We start from the raw sequence: 17775 nt of genomic DNA on the forward strand, positions 1-17775 counted from the left end.
ATTTGCTACTGGAAGAAATGTTCCAGCAATTAATAACAGAACCCACGTGGGATAGAACTATTTTGGACTTGGTGCTTACAAATGGGGGAAATGTTCCTAAGGTTACAGGGTGATCATTTAGCATCTAGTAATCAATGAATGGTGAGGTTCAATATCAAAATGCAGGAAGAGAGGACTTAAGATTGAAGGTTCTAGACTTCAGAAGAACTTAACTTTTTCAAGATGGGGTAATACCTCAAGGAAGAGTTAGTTGGATTTGAACAGGTGAATGAAGTAGAAAAGAAGTGGGCGAAACTGAAAGAAGCTAGTCTAAAGGCAACAAATCTTTGTTAGGAAAGTACATAAACGGAAAAGAAGGCCACTTTGGTTCTCAAATGCAGTAGCTGAAAAGGTGAGCGAAAAAAGGTTAGCCTTCATAAATTATAAGACGTCGCAGAAAGAGGAAGACAGAAAAAAATATGTGGAAAAACTGCAAGAAGTGGGAAAAGCTGTCAGAAAAGCAAAGATGCAAATGTAAGAAATAGCTGATAAGGTAAAATTGGGAGACAAAACATTTTTTAGATATGTAAGTGATAGGAAAAAGTGTCAAAATGGCATAGTGAGTAGAGAATGACACGTGACCGCCAAAATGGGGGATGAAAAAACACCTGGTCGCCGTGGGTACAGGGACAAGGCCATTCACCGCCCCGTGGAGCGGTGAATGGCCTTGTCCCGCAGTTAATTGAGGGAATGTCGCAAAATACTTAAAAGCCGATCGTGCGGTCCGAGCATCGCCCTCCCTTACCTTCGCTGGGGATTTTCTTTTAACAAGCAGCCGGAGCATTTTCCGAAGTTGCGTGCGGCTAATTGGCTGGCTGCCTGAAACTTCTCCTCAGATGCAACCGGAAACATGAAGTTGTGTCAGCGCAGAGGAGAAGTTTCAGGCAGCCAGCCAGCTGCACGCAACTTCAGAAAATGTTCCAGCTGCTTGTTAAGAGAAAACTTGCCAGAGAAGTTAAGGGCAAGAGAGGGAGGGAAGATGCGCAGATCGTGGCAGGCGAGAAGGAGGGAGGGGGCTGCTGCTGAGGAAAGAGTTTCCCATAGAGCTTGGGAGGAAAAAAGGATACCAAAGCAAAATTGGCCAGGGCTCATCTGTGGCCATCCATTCTTTCTCTGATGCACAGTGGCACGGTTGAGTGCCTCACTTGCCGATTCTGGGCTCAGAGCTGGGTTCTCAGACTGACTCAACTGGAATGGTGCACTTGGGTCCATGGGGAGGGGAAGGGAAGGGGGGACCGGGCAGGAGTAGTAGGAGGGGGAGGAAGAGAGATGAATTGCCAGACACAACTCGGCACTGAAATCTGTCATGTAACACACAGCTTTCCAGGCTTTGGAGATGAAGACAGCAGTGTTCCCTCACAGTAGGAAGGAGGGAGTGGAAAAGAAAGAGATGCTGGGCCAAGGGGATGAAGTAAGAGGGAGACAAATATTGAACTCACAGCAGGAAAGAGAAAGGGGAGAAGGACAGGCTGGTGAACCAGATGCTGGAAGCGGGGGGGGGGGGGAGGGGAGAAAGAGGGAAAGAAGCTAGATGGTGTTGGAGAGGAGTGAGACACATTGGTGTGGAAGAAGAAGAGAGGGGAAATCTGGATACAGGAAGGTAACAAACAGAGGGGAAATTATGTGCATGGGGACAAAGGGACAGAGACATAAAGGGGAGATAAATGGGGATGGTATATGGACACGGGGGGCAATGCCTGACACAGGAGGGAAGTATACAGATACAGAGGGGAGATATTAGAAATGGGGAAAATAGGAACGCAGAAGGGAGTTAGTTTGTGTGGATGGGATCAGATGGTTTGTGGGGATGGGGACTGAGCTTGCGAGGACTGAGCTCACGGGGGGCGGGACGGGGACCGAGCTCACGGGGACAGGGTGGAGACAGGGACAAATTTTTTCACCGTGTCATTCTCTAATAATGAGGCTCAAGGGTGAAGAGGACAAATATGGCCACAAAAAATAAACGCAAATGGGAATGGATGTGTAGTAGACCGGGAAAGATTCTCAGAAGACAATGTTTGTGAGGAACTAGCTAAATTAAAAGTAGACAAAGTGATGGGGCCTGATGGGATACATCCAAGGGTATTCAAGAAACTCAGAGAGGTTCTGGTGGTTCTCACCTTTTTAATTATTTCCTTAGTCTGGTGTGGTCTCGGAGGACTGGACAAGAGCATATGTGGTCCCTCTTCACAAAAGCAGAAGTAAGGAGAAGGTTGGGAATTACAGGCCTATTAGTCTGACCTCAGTAGTGAGTAAACTAATGAAAATGCTTCTTAAGCAGAGAATGTTGAGATTTTAGAATCGAATGGACTGCAGGACCCAAGGCAGCATGTTTTTACGAGAGACATGTCTTGTCAGACAAATCTGATTTATTTCTTTGATTGGGTGACCAAATACAGTCAAACCTCGGTTTGTGAGTGTTTTGCAAGACGAGCAAAACACTCAGCAAACTTTTGACTCGCAAACCGAGTGTTGACTCGATTTGCGAGCACCCCCCCTCCCGATAACCGGCATCTTTCCCCCCCTGTGTCTTGGAAGGGGTCCACTCGACAATGTTACCAGCAGAAATGGACACGATTTTCTTCTTGGTGTGCTACACAGCGTCTGGAGCCTCAATCTGCTTCCTTGTCCTCTGTGCTTGATTATCTGTTGCATTTATCTGGCGCTGGTCTCAAATCCATTTCGATTCGAGTCCACCTCAGCTCCATTGCTGCCTTTCATCTACCGATCGACGGGAAACCGCTTTCTATTCATCCTGTGGTTTCCCAGTTCATGAAAGGTCTCTTCCACGTTCACCCCCCCCCTTAAATCTCCTCCGGTGGTTTGGGATCTCAACGTGGTCCTTTCTCACTTGATGAAACCGCCCTTTGAGCCGCTGGCTAAGGCTCACTTGAAGTATCTCACGTGAAAGGTTGTGTTTCTTATTGTGCTCACTTCTGCTCGTAGGGTCAGTGAGCTGCAGGCCTTGGTGGCGAACCTTCCTTTCACTGTGTTCCATCATAATATGGTGATTCTTCGTACCCATCCTAAATTCTTGCCTTAAGGTCGTTTCGGACTTTCACATCAACCAGTCCGTGGTTCTGCCGGTGTTTTTCCCAAAGCCCCGTTCTCACCCTGGTGAGACGGCTCTCCATACTATTGATTGTAAGCATGCGCTGGCTTTTTACTTGCAGCGCACTGCGCCTCATCGGACTGCTCCCCAGCTTTTTGTCTCTTTCGATCCCAATCGTTTGAGGCATCCTTTTTCTAAGCGAACCATTTCTAATTGGTTGGCCGCTTGTATCTCTTTCTGTTACGCTCAGGCTGGTCTCTCCCTGCTGGGTCAGGTCACGGGCCATAAGGTCAGAGCGATGGTGGCATCTGTTGCTTTCCTCCGCTCGACTCCGATTGAGGAAATCTGTAAGGATGCCACTTGGTCCTCGGTTCTCACTACTGTCTGGATGCTTTCTCCAGGCGTGACGGCCATTTTGGCCAGTCAGTTTTGCAACATCTGTTTTCCTAAATTGCCAATCATCCCACCGTCCCTTCTAGTTAGCTTGGAGGTCTCCCAAATGTAGAGAATATGCTGCCTGCTTGTCCTGGGATAAAGCACAGTTATTCAGGGACAGCAGGCAGATATTCTCGCAACCCACCCACCTCCCCGAGTTGGCTTCTTTGCTAGCTATCTGAACTGAGGAGACGCACGCCCTGAGTCGAGCGGGAAAGCACATGCGCGGTACACTCGCAAGCTTGAAGATCTTCAAGCAAGTCTGCTTGCGAGAATGTCCGCTAGGGGTGTTCCTTTGATGACGTCACCCACATGTAGAGAATATCTGCCTGCTGTCCCTGGATAACACCTGTTACGGTAAGTAACTGTGCTATATATGACACTCCAATGACCAAGATCTTTCTGATGCAATTCCCGAAAATCATTATAGCGTTTTGGGGTCATTTAAGATAAAGCAGTGAGTATACCAGTAGAAGAACTAAGGAATTGCTCCTGAAAATGCCTGAGGAATCTAGCCGTAACAATTTGCAGGGAGCTTTCCAAGAATGCTGTAACAGCCAGTACTTCCATACCTCTCCCTGGGCGAGATCTGAACTTCCAGCTCTATTTTCAACAAATACTGTGTCCTCACTATAGATGGTATAGTCTCATTAGAAAATTGCAAAACTTCTCACAGATATTTCCTAATCATTTCCAGGGAAGACATTAGTGGCAATCTGTCAAAGTTTATAAATCTCAAATTATTTTGGTGTGATTGATTTTTCCATATGGTCAAAATATACAGCATAGCATAACCCCTTTCCTTAACTGCAGCCAACTCCATTCTTTTACTATCACCTATTTGAGTTTCCATTTTTACAAATAGTTCCTTTTTAGTCAGTTCTACAACCTGGATTTCAACTTTTGCTCGGATTTCACCATTTTCAGAGTACCTGCACAATTTACTGGAGGGAAGTATATACATCTTTATTAGCTTCCCATAGAATGTCCATATTGACTTTGATTGGCTTCTGCAGCCTACTAAAATGGTTGTTGAAATGCAAAGGCTCCAAAGCCTTCGTTGTATCTGCAGCAGCTCCCAGCTCTAGATTAATCCTTGTGGTTCATCCTGGAAGGAGAACAATCAAGAAATACTTCTCCACCAGGGAGGCCAGAGTCAATTTCTCCTCTAGCACAGAAACTGCAGACACCAGAGCATTGCAACTTCTAGTATAAGAGAAAACTTATTAAGGTCACATCTCCTGAAGTGTAGGCATTAACATCTTTGAGAGAGGTCTGACCCAGCAGCGGCAAATCTTATGTTCTTATATTATGCAGAGAGCCATTCTTCATGGAAACGGGAGTGATCTTGTATTTGATTCCCTTCTTCCTATTGAGTTGTTAAGGCATTTCATAGATTGCCAGTAAACCAGACTGCATCCAGTCATTAACTGCAGTCATTACCTGCTTCTGCTTTGAACCTAGAATTATCTTCCTCTACCTCCCCTCTTTTTGGGATAAAAACTTCTACAAAGTAGCTGGCATACTATTCTGTGAACTGTATAATTCTGACCAGTGTTGTTCTGAAATGTTAATTTTGTTTATAGTTCTACTCATGTCGCTTCTTACTCAATCTCCCTATAAACTGTCTTCCTGTCTTATTAACCAGCTCCAACTGTAGCACACTGAAATGGCTTTTTCACACAAGCAAACAAGACTGCATTCAGTTGTTAACTGTAGTCATTACCTATTTCTGCATTGAACCCAGAACTATCTCCCTCTACCTCCCCTCTTTTTGGGATAAAAACTTTTACTTTTGAGGAATTCTTCTTTGACAAAGAAAATACTAACTACTAGGAGCTTTTTTGAGATAGGCTCACCCACCCTCTAAGATCACATTACATATATACCCACACCCATCCTATCATCCTTAATATCCTCCACCTGATCCAGATCCAACTTGAACATACTAAAGATAACATAATCAGAAATGTAAATGCAATAACTTAAATATTTCACCTCCAAAAATTTGAAACAATCTTGCCTGTTATGTGCTTTGTTATTTCAGTCATCATGGGTGACCTTAAAATCTGCCCCCAGAAAAAAAAACCTCCCACCACAACCCTAACAACCTAATATCGATCCCCACTTCCCCAATCATCCCTAAAACAAGAAACCTATCCTTTGCCCTCATAAATGCAAGAGCAATAAACAACAAAGACATCATACTAAATGACCTCCTCATAAAAAAAAAAGTGGGACGTTTTCATGATTACTGAAACCTGGCTGAAAGATAATGATGGAGTTACACTAGGTATGATATGCTTCTCAGGCTATCAAGCCTTATCATGCTCTCATACAAACAAAAAAGGAGGAGGAGTAGCAGCCGTTGTAAAATCAAACATCTTCCCAAAGCTGATCAACACTATCACACTAAATGCCATTGAATGCCTCACCTTCTCCACTGGGCATACCAAAAGCCACACATTCGCCACCCCCACATTATAGAGAAAATGGAACTTTTCCCGAAAAAAATCGGGAAAAGTTCTTTTTTTTCTATAATGGAGGGTTCCAACCCCCCAATCCCCCCCAACAGCAGCGTTAACACTATGCAGTAAAGTGGGGGGGGGGGGTTTCCCTACTCACACCCCGCTTCGGAGCTCTTTAAAACTAAGTTTTCCCGTGGCGCGCTGGTGTCTTGCGCTGAATTGTCTGCCCTCTATTGTCAGCGCGCTGGTATCTCGCACGCAACTGACTATGAACCCAAATCACTATCCTTGGCGACTTCACAAACTATCCCGACATAACTGGGACATCTGCTGATTTCATAACAACAATATCAGACCTAGGCTTCCACCAGATCATCACTTCAACTACCCACACTGCTGGCCATACCCTTGACCTAATATCTTCACACAAAAAAAAATCAACCCACCAACCCTCACATCCAGCACTACAACTTCAAACCAGTACTCTGGTCCGACCACTATCCCACTCAAGAAGATACTCAACCCAAACTCAGTCAACCTAGAAAAGCTATCATCCGGCATCTCTAAAATAGCTGAAACAACTAAGATTGAACAGACACCCATCGAAGAAGCCACGTCAAACTGGCACATGCAGATTAAGACCCTATATGAAGACCTAGCAGAAACTAAAAATAATAAAACCTAACGCTCACAACTTCTCCTCCCCCTGGTTTACAGATGACCTCAGGAAAAAGAAGAGAGAACAGCTGAAAGGAATTGGTGCAAATCTAAAGATAAAAAGGACAAAGCTCACTGGAAAATCTACTACAGGAGTACAAACTATGAATCCATGATGCAAAAAAAAACAAACAAACCCAAACTACTACTACATTAACCTCCTTCAGAAAACTCAAATCAGATCAAAGAACCTCTTGACACTAACAAAAAAACTTGCTCACTGCCTCACAAGGAAATTTTTAAAAAACCTACAAACCAACCTGGATAGTGAAACCTTCTCCTTCTACTTCCAAGAAAAAAATTGATTGTATACATGCAGATCTGGATTCAACACCCCATACCTCAGCAAATGCCCAGAACAACCCCCACCTCTATGAGAGAACCAGGAATTGAAACCCTCAATTGCCTTGCACTGGCAACTCATCGAAGACCTAGCAAAAACAATCACCACCCTACAGCCCTCTGGATCAATCCTGGACCCAAGGCCATCAAACTTCCTGATGGCCACAAAAGACGCCTTCCTCAAATCAGTCCTACCACTAATTAATTCCTCCCCGGAATCGGGAATGGTACCACAAAGCTGGAAATCGGCAATCATCAGACCAATCTTTAAAAAAACAAAACTCAATCCGAATGAACCCAGCAACTACAGACCAGTCTCCAACCTTCCCTTTGTCTCCAAGGTCCTTGAAAAGACTGTACTATTGCAACTCTTGGCCTTTGTTGACAGACTAATCTGGATTCAGGAAATGGTCTTAGCAGACATTATTGATGACTGCTGGAACATACTAGACAAAAGAAATGATGGGTTGCTGGTCCTTCTAGACTTCAGTGCTACCTTCGATACCATTGATCACCACTACCTATTTGCTAGACTCTCAACTACTGGAATAAATGATCATGCGTTCCAATGGTTCTCATTGTTCTTTAACCATATGACCCAAAGTGTCCTACTTAAATCTACCCTATCGTGACCTAAACCAATAAAATATGGAGTACCACAGGGTGCCCTCCTGTCCCCTTTGCTCTTTAACCTCTATATCAAACCGGTGATAGACGTTGCCTTAAAATACCAAATAAATTTGCCCAAATCTCCAAACTATACGACTGCCTCTCGGAAATAAAAAGCTGGATGACCCGAAACAAGCTGCAAATAAATGCAGCTAAAACCGATCTCCTCTGATAAGAGATGACCCCCCAAACTTACACGCCTGTCAATCTCCTGGGAATATGCCACCTAAACAGCCAAAGACAAAGTATGCAACCTAGGGATGATCATTGAAAGTCATATCTCCCAGGTAGTATCTATCTCGTTCTACTACCTCCGGCAGCTACGAAAAATTAGACGATACTTCTCAGAGCTGGACATCACTCAACTACTATATACTTTCATCCTCTCCCGTATGGACTAATGCAACATGCTACTAAATGGACTCACTACAAAAAAAACCATCGACTACAACAATTACAAAATGCCGCTATCCGACTCCTGAAAAATCTTCACATATGAGACCCAATGCTGTGCACTGCCCACTGGCTGCCTATCAACAAATGATATATATTCAAAAGCCTACAAACTCTTCCATGACATGGTACCAGCCTATTTGACAAACAAACTACTACCCTATCCCCCAAATCAACTGCTCTGCTCACAAGAAGAAAAATGATTATGCACACTCTTGGGATGCACCCTCCACATTGAGACTGCCCCAAAAAGATCTTACACGCACTACCTACCTATGGAGCAAGCTAGCTACCTACATAAGATCATTAGGTCATTTGAACTTCAGGAAAGCAATAAAAATCCACCTTTTCCCTTGAGAATACACCTACCCAAATACTTAAACCTTACAAAGAACATCAGCCTTTCGCTGTCACAAGTCTCAAATACTGATGTGATTTGCCCACCATACCGTGAAATGTTGTACATTATATTACCCATCATATAATGTTCTACCCTACCAAGTCATCTCCTGTAGTATAATATGCAGCCTCTATGCAAGATCCCACTGTTCTATCTACTATGTTCAACCATACCACGCTTTGTCAGACAATGCTTTGCCACGTTTTTATCATAAAAACATAAGAATTGCCGCTGTTGGGTCAGACCAGTGGTCCATCGTGCCCAGCAGTCCGCTCACGCGGCGGCCCTTGGTCAAAGACCAGCACCATAACTGAGACTAGCCCTATCTGCGTATTTTCTGGTTCAGCAGGAACTTGTCTTAACTTTGTCTTGAATCCCTGGAGGGTGTTTCCCCCACGACAGACTGGAAGAGCGTTTCAGTTTTCTACCACTCTCGGAGTAAAGAAGAACTTCCTTACATTTGTATGGAATCTATCCCCTTTCAATTTTAGAGAATGCCCTCGTTCTCCCTACCTTGGAGAGGGTGAACAACCTGTCTTTATCTACTAAGTCTATTTCCTTCAGTACCTTGAATGTTTCGATCATGTCCCCTCTCAATCTCTGTTTGAGTTTCTCTAATTAGTTTCTGATTAGTTTCTCTAATCTTTCACTGTACGGCAACTCCTCCAGCCCCTTAACCATCTTAATCACTCTTCTCTGGACCCTTTTTGAGTAGTACCGTGTCCTCCTTCGTGTACGGCGACCAGTGCTGGACGCAGTACTCCAGGTGAGGGCGCACCATGGCCTGGTACACCTTTCTCTTTCACTCTTTCATTGTATTTTTCATGCTGTGATTACCACACTATGTTACATTCTCATGCTATTCCCACTACACAATGTTTGCCATCCCATATCTACCATGCTAGGTTCTACCTTCTAACATACCATACTGTCATATCATGCTAGGTTAACCACACCTGTATACTATATCTACCATGTTTTGTATATATAATACTAGGTTTGCCATGCTTTGCATGTATATACGAGGGCTGTTCAAAAAGTATCAGACCTCTATTCATAAAAAATACATGTATTCAGATTCAACAATCTTATACTAATCTCATTCAAAGTAGTCCCCTTGGGCTGCCACATACTTCTTCCAACGGTTCTGCCACTGTCAGAAGCAGCGCTGGAACTCTTTTGAGATTGCTCGCAACTGGTCCGTCACATTCTGCATGATTTCTCTTGACTGAAATCTGGTCCCTTTCAGGGTCGTACCCATAAACCCAGGACTCATCGTTAGTGATCACTGTGCTGAGGAAGTTGGGATCACGGTTCACAGTCTCCAGCATGTCCCATGTGATCTCCAAACGGAGTTGCTTCTGCTCGATCATTAGCAGCTTTGGCACAAACTTCGCTGAAATTCTCCTGAAGCCCAAATCCTCAGTAAAAATGGAATGAACGGATCCAACGCTGATGCTCACCTCGTCTGCAAGTTCTCTGATCGTGATTCGATGATCCTGCGTCACCAGAGTCCTCACTTGATCAATGACTATCTCATTTCTGGATGTTGAGTGCCTACCAGAACATGCTTCATTCTCCACTGATATGCTGCCATCTCTGAAGCGGTTGTACCACTCCTTTATCTGTATGGTGCCCATTGCTTCGTCCGGTGCCCATTGCTTCTTCCCTGAAGGCTTGTTGAATCTTGCGGATCATTTCCACTTGGGAATCACCAAACTTTACACAAAATTTAATGCAGTAGCGTTATTCAACTTTTTCTGCCATTTGGTCAAAAATGAAAATTGGACAGCGCTCACTTACACTTCCTCACTCATCGGCGGTTTGCCGGCAACTGACAGCTTCTGTAGGCGGGAAAAAATTCAAGCATGCACATTAGGGTCGCCTACATATGTGCACCAAATCACGCCTCCCTAGCTTTATTTGTGTATGCAAGAAAAATTAAGGTCTGATATTTTTTGAACAGCCCTCGTATAAATACTAGGTTTGTCAACTATGTTAACCATGTTTGTAATACAATGTTATGCTATGTCTCACCATACTATGTTATGTTATTTTGTGTTTTGCCATGCTTTGTTGACCGTTTTGCCATCCATCAGACAACGTTCTGGCTTGCCATGTTAGCCAACACCTTGTATAAACTTGCCAACACCTTGTATGTAAACTTGTAACCCGTTCTGAGCTCCCCTGGGAGGACGGGATATTAAACCAAATAAATAAATTTCACCCTGCGGGGTCCAAGAGAAAGGCAAGGCCTTAAAGCAGGGGTGCCCCCACTTTTTGGGCTTGCAAGCACTTTTAAAATGACCAAGTCAAAATGATCTACCAACAATAAAATTTAAAAAAAACACAAACACACTATACGCAGAAAAAATGTTAATTATCATTTATATTCGAGGGTTTTTTCAAAGAGATCAAGGCAGATGACTTTATGCAATGTCACCTCCAGTGTTCCCGCTAAGCTGCGCTGGCCTGCGCTCGCGCACAAAATATTACATCGCAGCGCACAAGTTTCTCTTCACAGCGCACACACGCGTCGCAAAGGTAAGGGGAGGTAAGGTAAGGGGACGCATTGGGGGGATTGCACTTCCCCACAATTGCCATGCTTCGGTTCCTCTTCTTCCTTCCTTCCTCCCCCCCCCCGCGGGACCCTGCGGCACCATCAACTCTTACTCCCTCTAATGTCGGCCCTGCAGCTCCAGACTTCCTCGCACCTTCTCCCCTCCCCCTTTGGATCGCTATTATTTTAAATGTTATAGCCGCGGAGCTGTATCCATCAGTGGAGATGTCTAACCTCGGCCTGCCCCGGAACTCTTACTGCAACAGTGACTTCCTGTTCCTGCCTAGACGGGCGGCTGCTGCAGTAAGAGTTCCGGGGCAGGCCGAGGTTAGACATCTCCACTGATGGATACAGCTCCGCGGCTATAACAGCTCCTGCAGCTCTGCACTTCCCCACAATTGCCATGCTTCGGTTCCTCTTCTTCCTTCCTTCCTCCCCCCCCCCCCCCGCGGGACCCTGCGGCACCATCAACTCTTATTCCCTCTAATGTCGGCCCTGCAGCTCCAGACTTCCTCGCACCTTCTCCCCTCCCCCTTTGGATCGCTATTATTTTAAATGTTATAGCCGCGGAGCTGTATCCATCAGTGGAGATGTCTAACCTCGGCCTGCCCCGGAACTCTTACTGCAGCAGCCGCCCGTCTAGGCAGGAACAGGAAGTCACTGTTGCAGTAAGAGTTCCGGGGCAGGCCGAGGTTAGACATCTCCACTGATGGATACAGCTCCGCGGCTATAACATTTAAAATAATAGCGATCCAAAGGGGGAGGGGAGAAGGTGCGAGGAAGTCTGGAGCTGCAGGGCCGACATTAGAGGGAGTAAGAGTTGATGGTGCCGCAGGGTCCCGCGGGGGGGGGGGGGAGGAAGGAAGGAAGAAGAGGAACCGAAGCATGGCAATTGTGGGGAAGTGCAGAGCTGCAGGGAAGAGTGTTGCGGTACCCAGCTGGAGGGAGAAGGAAGATGAGGGAGGGAATTAAAGGAGATGCCAGGGCTTGGAGCGTAGGAGGAAGGTATGCCAGTCTAAGGGAAAAGGAAGGGGGAGATGTGAGAGCATGGAGGGGGAGCGAAAGATGGAAGAAAAGGAAAGGAGAGAGATGCCAGAGAATCAGGGAAGGGGAGATACCAGACTATGAGGAGAGGTGTGGGAGAGGGAAGGCGAGGAGAGAGATGCCAGACCAATGAGGTGAAAGGAGAGATGGAAGGGGGAGGCATACAGTTTCTGGAAGGGGCATAGAAGGAGAGAAGATGCCATATAGGGGAAGAGAGACGGCAGACAGTGGATGGAAGGAAGAGAGTTACAAGAAGATGAGGAAAGGAGAAACCACAGAAGACAAAGGTAGAAAAAAATTTCTATTTATTTATTGCTTTAGGAGACATGTGTCACTGTTTCTGTGAAGCATTGTATGCAGAGTCCAGCTTCTTGCTGGTTCAATTTAACCTTTGTCTATGTATTTTTATTTTATCCCCCCTTTTACAAAACTGTGAAGCGTTTTTAGCACCAGCCTTGGTGGTAGCAGCTCTGATGCTCAGAATTTTATGAGCATCAGAGCTGTTACCTCCGTAGCTAAAATCCACACTACAGTTTTGTAAAAGAGGGAGGGGTTAGTTTGTGATTACATATTCCTTACTAGGCGAAGGTGTTTTCTGTGTTCTGTGTGTTTTCTGTTAGGATTGACGGTGTAGGATTGATCTGTGCTGGTCTGGCTTGTTTAGTTTTACAATGGGTGTATTGATGTACTGCTCACTGCAATATGTAAGATGCTGCCTTTTCCTAGGTACTCATGTGTGACGTGTGGTTTGTTACTAAAAATCTTGTTTTTCTTACAGATGGGGGGGGGTGCCAAAAAATGATGGGCCCCGGATGTTACATATGCTAGGTACGCCACTGTATGTAAAGATACCAGAAAGCTGGCGTAGCAAAAACTTCTAAGTTTTGAGTATTTAACCCTCCCACAATCTCACGGGCACTCGTTTCAAGTTTATTGAGATTTTGATTTAAACGCAATATCAAATATTTTCAATGCGTATAACAAAAATAAATTTGGGGAAATAAATAAAACCATTTGAACCAGTGTTCCCGCTAAGCTGCGCTGGCGCACAAAATATTACATCGCAGCGCACACGTTTCTCGTCACAGCGCACAATCGGAAGAGGCGTACGGCAGATGGCAGGGCGGCGAGAGGAGAATCGGGCGAGTTGGCTCATAACTTGCTGGCGCCCGATATTTTTGGCTCACGGTGAAAAAAGTTTGCTCACAACACCCGCCCGCTTAGAGGGAACACTGGTCACCTCAGTAACAACTATGCAAAAATAGACAAATATACCACCTCCCTTTTTACTAAACCGCGATAGCGGTTTTTAGCGCAGGGAGCTGCGCTGAATGCCCTGCACTGCTCTCGATGCTCATAGGCTCCCTGTGCTAAAACCCACTATTGCGGTTTAGTAAAAGGGGGCCATAATGCAAAATATAGACAGCAGATATAAATTCTCAAAACGGCCACATTTTGATCACTAAATTGAAAATAAAATCATTTTTCCTACCTTTGTTTTATCCCAGGACAAGCAGGCAGCATATTCTTAACACATGGGTGACGTCACCGACGGAGCCCTCGGTACGGACCTTTTTAACTAGAAGTTTCTAGTTGGCCGCACCGCGCGTGCGCGAGTGCCTTCCCGCCCAACGGAGGAGTGCGTGGTCCCCAGTTTCTTCGTTTCCGCGGAGCGAAGAAGACGCGTGTGTTTTTTCAACGGCCGTTGAAACCACTTTTTTGCCTTCCCGCTCGCGCTTTTTTCCTTATTTTTTCTTTCTTTACCTTCGGGTTTATTTTTTCTTTGATTTGCAAAAAAAAAAAACACAAAAACTTTGCTTTTTCCCTTTTTCTTTCGTTTTGCCCCGGCGGGGCCTGTTGCCAGTATACAGGCCTCGGGCTTCGATTTTGCGTAGGCTATCTTCCCCTTCATGCCCCCGCAGGTCGGTTTTAAGAAGTGCCAGCGGTGTGCACGCCCGATCTCCTTAACTGACCCACACAATTGGTGTTTGCAGTGTCTGGGTCCGGAGCATCGGGCGGATTCCTGCACCCGCTGTGCCACTCTTAAAAAGAGAACTCTTAAAAACCGAAGAATCCAACAAACTCTTCTCTTCGGTACCGAGTCGGAGATGGACTCCTCACCTTCAACGGCGGTACCTCAAAAATCGGCACCGTCGACCTCGACACCGACCGACCCCGCATCGGCGCCGCTGGCGCCAGGTAAGCCGGCTAAGAAGCCTTCCTCTTCCCTCGAGCGCCCTCCAGCTACGGTGGCGACACCGTCCTTACCGGCATCGCACCGGTCCCGCAAACGCTCCGCCCCGATCTCGGTGAGTGCCTCGTCATCGGCCTCCTCATCGCCGGGGCGTGGAGCGGCATCTAAGGAACCGAAGAAAAAGAAAGCGGTTCCGATGCCACCCCTCGATGACCGTATCTCGGCCATCTTAAAGGCTCAACTCCAGGAGCAGTTGAAGAAACAACTTGAACAACTGTTGCCCACTATCCTGGCACCGCTCCTTCCGGTACCAGACCGGCCCGAGCCCCGTACCGAGCCCCCGGTGTCCACCCCTTCGGTACCGGTGAACACCTCCATGCCGATCCTCTCGGCCCAACAACTTCATAGCGATCCAGTGGTTCATTCTCAGGCCACATTGGATCCTCCTCGGCACCAGGCGGTACGGCACTCTTCTCGGGACCGAGATAGACGCCGGTCTTCCTCCCCTGGTACCGTTTCGGTGCGCTCTGGAAAGTCTTTGTCCAAGACTCGCCATACCGCGCCCTCCACCCCGGTGTCTCGACATGCACCAGAGGTCAGGGACCCTGACTTATGGGAGGACACTCCTCTCGGTACCGAGGAGGATCCCTCCTCATCTGATGAGGAACCATCGGCACCCGATGCCACCTCCAAACCAGAGCAGTCCTCTTTTTCTAAATTTCTGAGAGAAATGTCTGCTGCCCTGTCACTTCCTCTAGAATCTGACTCAAAAAAGTCTCAAGCCTTTCTAGAGGCCTTAGACTTTGAACAACCTCCTAAGGAGTTCCTCAAGCTTCCCGTGCATGACATCCTACGGGAAACGTTCTATAAAAACTTGGAAAATCCCCTCACGGTACCGGGAGCCCCCCGTAAACTGGACAACCTTTACCGTGTCATTCCTATTCCTGGATTCGACAAATCTCAATTGCCCCATGAGTCCCTTCTGGTGGAATCCACCTTAAAAAAGACTCAGGGCTCCAGTGTCTATGCCTCTACCCCTCCTGGCAGAGAAGGTAAGACCATGGACAAGTTTGGCAAGAGGCTTTACCAGAATGCCATGCTTGCCAACAGGGCAAACAACTATTCCTTCCATTTTTCTTTCTATCTGAAACATTTGGTCCAACAACTGTCTGCCCTCCAGAAGTACCTTCCTGAGCGCAAGGTCCCGTTATTCCAACAACACATCTCTGGTCTTCTCCAGATGCGAAAGTATATGGTCCGCTCAATCTACGACTCCTTCGAGCTCACCTCTCGGGCCTCTGCCATGGCCGTAGCCATGCGTCGATTAGCCTGGCTCAGAGTCTCCGACCTGGACATCAACCACCAGGATCGTTTGGCCAACGCCCCCTGTCTCGGGGATGAACTCTTTGGAGAGTCACTGGATTCCACCACCCAGAAACTCTCGGCCCATGAGACCAGGTGGGACACCCTAATCAAGCCGAAAAAGAAGGCTCCGCCTGCTCGACCCTATCGGCCTCAATCATCTTACCAGCGGAGGTTCTCAGCCAGGCCACTCAATCCGCCTCCTCAACAATCTCGGCGACCCCGCCAACAGCAGCACCATGCCCAGGCTCGATCTCAGGCCACTCAACCCTCTAAGCCTTCTCAGCCTGCTAAACAATCTCAGCCCTTTTGACTCTTCTCTCCAGGGCATAGCCAGTCATCCACCCTCGCTGCCTCTTCCACAGCCTATAGGGGGTCGTCTCACCATTTTCTCAAGCCGTTGGGAAGTCATCACGTCAGACCAGTGGGTCCTCAACATCATCCGCCACGGCTACTCTCTCAACTTCCAGACTCTTCCACCGGACAACCTTCCCGTAGAGTCTGCTTCTCACTCCTCTCAAACCCCCCTCCTCCTGAGGGAGGTTCAATCCCTCCTCCTTCTCAATGCCATCGAAGAAGTACCTCCAGATCAAAGGGGTCAGGGATTCTACTCCCGCTACTTCCTTGTACCCAAAAAGACGGGAGACCTCCGTCCCATTCTCGATCTCAGGGACCTCAACAAGTGTCTAGTCAAGGAAAAGTTCAGGATGCTCTCCCTTGCCACACTTTACCCTCTTCTTTCTCAACACGACTGGCTATGTTCCCTGGACCTCAAAGAGGCCTACACTCACATCTCCATCCATCAGAACTCTCGCCGCTACCTGCGGTTCCAGGTACTACACCACCACTACCAGTACAAAGTACTACCATTTGGCCTCGCTTCCTCCCCCAGAGTCTTCACCAAATGCCTGATAGTGGTGGCGGCCTTCCTCAGGTCTCACAACCTCCAGGTGTTCCCCTACTTGGACGATTGGTTGGTGAAAGCACCTTCATCTCAACTCGTGCTACAAGCTACTCATCACACCATCTCTCTCCTCCACCTCCTGGGGTTCGAGATCAACTACCCCAAGTCGCATCTGCTTCCCACCCAGCGACTTCAATTCATCGGAGCAGTCCTGGACACCACGCTGATGAGGGCCTTTCTCCCCTCAGATCGCAAGCAGACCCTGCTCCATCTCTGCCGTCAGGTACTCATGCATCCCTCCATTCCTGCCCGACAGATGATGGTCCTCCTGGGTCACATGGCCTCGACAGTGCATGTCCTTCCTCTGGCGCGACTCCACCTCAGGACACCTCAATGGACTCTCGCCAACCAATGGTCACAGACTACAGATCTTCTTTCTCATCCCATCTCTGTGACATCATCTCTTCAGCAATCTCTCCAATGGTGGTTGAACTCCTCAAATCTTTCCAGGGGTCTACTCTTTCATCTGCCCCCTCACTCTATGATCATCACCACCGATGCGTCCCCCTACGCATGGGGAGCTCACCTAGGCGACCTACGCACCCAGGGACTTTGGACCCCACAGGAGCGTCGTCATCACATAAATTTCCTGGAACTCAGAGCCATGTTCTACGCCCTCAAGGCTTTCCAACATCTTCTCTGCCCTCAAGTCCTCCTCCTGTGCACAGACAATCAAGTCGCCATGTACTACATAAACAAGCAGGGCGGCACCGGATCTCGCCCCCTTTGTTTGGAGGCTCTGCGCATCTGGACCTGGGCCACGAACCGCAATCTCTTTCTCAGGGCGGTCTATATCCAAGGCGAACAGAACTCTCTGGCCGACAATCTCAGCCGCATCCTTCAACCTCACGAGTGGACGTTGGACCCTCCGACTCTGCTCTCCATCTTTGCTCGATGGGGCACTCCGCAGGTGGACCTCTTTGCAGCACCTCACAACCATCAGCTGCCCCAATTCTGTTCCAGACTCTTCTCTCCTCACCGTCTGGCTCCGGATGCATTCCTGCTCGACTGGAGGGATCGGTTCCTCTATGCCTTCCCTCCACTTCCTCTGATGTTGCGGACCTTGTCCAAACTCC

General features: G+C 47.2%; 1 protein-coding gene across 5 annotated transcripts in view; it reads left to right on the forward strand.

The window, feature by feature from the left end:
- ATF1 (activating transcription factor 1) overlaps positions 1–17775 on the forward strand; it is a 155163-nt gene that overhangs the window by 63522 nt on the left and 73866 nt on the right. The window lies entirely within an intron of this gene.

This window comes from Geotrypetes seraphini, chromosome 3 (genome assembly GCF_902459505.1).
Source record: "Geotrypetes seraphini chromosome 3, aGeoSer1.1, whole genome shotgun sequence".
NCBI classification, from domain to species: Eukaryota; Metazoa; Chordata; class Amphibia; order Gymnophiona; family Dermophiidae; genus Geotrypetes; species Geotrypetes seraphini.